The sequence below is a fragment of the Schistocerca serialis genome, chromosome 4 (assembly GCF_023864345.2).
Source record: "Schistocerca serialis cubense isolate TAMUIC-IGC-003099 chromosome 4, iqSchSeri2.2, whole genome shotgun sequence".
In the NCBI taxonomy this organism is placed as follows: Eukaryota; Metazoa; Arthropoda; class Insecta; order Orthoptera; family Acrididae; genus Schistocerca; species Schistocerca serialis.
In genome coordinates, this window is record NC_064641.1 from 414,298,111 (window position 1) to 414,300,610 (window position 2,500).

The 2,500-nt window shown below is 61.5% G+C and overlaps 1 pseudogene; it reads left to right on the forward strand.

Moving 5' to 3' along the window:
* The window catches only part of LOC126475594 (large subunit ribosomal RNA), a 7,170-nt pseudogene that overhangs the window by 1,220 nt on the left and 3,450 nt on the right, over nucleotides 1-2,500 (forward strand).

Genomic DNA, 2,500 nt, shown 5'->3' on the forward strand with positions numbered 1-2,500 from the left:
CGTCGGAGCTGGGTATAGGGGCGAAAGACTAATCGAACCATCTAGTAGCTGGTTCCCTCCGAAGTTTCCCTCAGGATAGCTGGTGCTCGTACGAGTCTCATCCGGTAAAGTGAATGATTAGAGGCCTTGGGGCCGAAACGACCTCAACCTATTCTCAAACTTTAAATGGGTGAGATCTCCGGCTTGCTTGATATGCTGAAGCCGCGAGCAAACGACTCGGATCGGAGTGCCAAGTGGGCCACTTTTGGTAAGCAGAACTGGCGCTGTGGGATGAACCAAACGCCGAGTTAAGGCGCCCGAATCGACGCTCATGGGAAACCATGAAAGGCGTTGGTTGCTTAAGACAGCAGGACGGTGGCCATGGAAGTCGGAATCCGCTAAGGAGTGTGTAACAACTCACCTGCCGAAGCAACTAGCCCTGAAAATGGATGGCGCTGAAGCGTCGTGCCTATACTCGGCCGTCAGTCTGGCAGTCATGGCCGGTCCTTGCGGCCGGCCGCGAAGCCCTGACGAGTAGGAGGGTCGCGGCGGTGGGCGCAGAAGGGTCTGGGCGTGAGCCTGCCTGGAGCCGCCGTCGGTGCAGATCTTGGTGGTAGTAGCAAATACTCCAGCGAGGCCCTGGAGGGCTGACGCGGAGAAGGGTTTCGTGTGAACAGCCGTTGCACACGAGTCAGTCGATCCTAAGCCCTAGGAGAAATCCGATGTTGATGGGGGCCGTCATAGCATGATGCACTTTGTGCTGGCCCCCGTTGGGCGAAAGGGAATCCGGTTCCTATTCCGGAACCCGGCAGCGGAACCGATACAAGTCGGGCCCCTCTTTTAGAGATGCTCGTCGGGGTAACCCAAAAGGACCCGGAGACGCCGTCGGGAGATCGGGGAAGAGTTTTCTTTTCTGCATGAGCGTTCGAGTTCCCTGGAATCCTCTAGCAGGGAGATAGGGTTTGGAACGCGAAGAGCACCGCAGTTGCGGCGGTGTCCCGATCTTCCCCTCGGACCTTGAAAATCCGGGAGAGGGCCACGTGGAGGTGTCGCGCCGGTTCGTACCCATATCCGCAGCAGGTCTCCAAGGTGAAGAGCCTCTAGTCGATAGAATAATGTAGGTAAGGGAAGTCGGCAAATTGGATCCGTAACTTCGGGATAAGGATTGGCTCTGAGGATCGGGGCGTGTCGGGCTTGGTCGGGAAGTGGGTGAGCGCTAACGTGCCGGGCCTGGGCGAGGTGAGTGCCGTAGGGGTGCCGGTAAGTGCGGGCGTTTAGCGCGGGCGTGGTCTGCTCTCGCCGTTGGTCGGCCTCGTGCTGGCCGGCGGTGCAGGATGCGCGCGCCTGCGCGGCGTTCGCGCCCCGGTGCTTCAACCTGCGTGCAGGATCCGAGCTCGGTCCCGTGCCTTGGCCTCCCACGGATCTTCCTTGCTGCGAGGCCGCGTCCGCCTTAGCGTGCTCCTCCGGGGGCGCGCGGGTGCGCGGATTCTCTTCGGCCGCCATTCAACGATCAACTCAGAACTGGCACGGACTGGGGGAATCCGACTGTCTAATTAAAACAAAGCATTGCGATGGCCCTAGCGGGTGTTGACGCAATGTGATTTCTGCCCAGTGCTCTGAATGTCAACGTGAAGAAATTCAAGCAAGCGCGGGTAAACGGCGGGAGTAACTATGACTCTCTTAAGTTCTGGGAGCATCTGGCGGGGCTACCCGCTTCCGCCCAGCGTTTCTCTGCCCTGGATCGTGTCATAGGTCTGGGGCGGGGCACGCCGCCCGATGTCATCCTGGGCATGCTCCCGGATGCCCTTGCGTCGGTCGGGTCCAGAGGGGAGAGATCGATCACCAGGACACAGCGGCCGCGCCAACCATCGAAGCGGCCGCCTGCCGCGCCGCCGACGCAGAAGCGCAAGCGGCGCCGCTGGGAGTACGCGAGAACGCAGGATGCCTTCCGACGGTCGCGTGCACGTTGCGTGCGCGGCCTCTTGGATGGCACCCTGCTCCAGCCGCCACCTGCCATCCCTGGTCTGCTGGACTTCTGGGCGGACCTCTTCACCAAGAAGCCCATCTCCACCGCGGGCTTCATTCGTGACCGCCTCCTCCCGCACTCGGAGCCTGTCGCTCCCGAGTGCCTATGGGGGCCGGTCACACATGAGGAGGTCGCCGCCGCGTTGCCGCCCAGGGGATCAGCAGCCGGGCCGGACGGCCTTACCCCAGCGGAGTTGCGGCGCCTGCCGCACGAAGTCCTGGTGAAAGTGATGAATCTCTTCCTTCTGGCCCGCGCCCTTCCGGAACGCCTGCTTCGCGCGCGAACGTCCCTTCTCCCGAAGACGGCTGCACCAACATCCCCCGCTGACTTTCGCCCCATCACGGTCTGCTCGGTGTTGGCGCGGACCTTTCACAAGGTTCTCGCGTCACGCCTGATGCGCGCATGTGCTGTGGACGAACGTCAGCGGGCATTCATCCCTCGGGATGGGATGTTGGAAAATACCTTCATCTTGGACACTGCTCTCACCGACGCAGT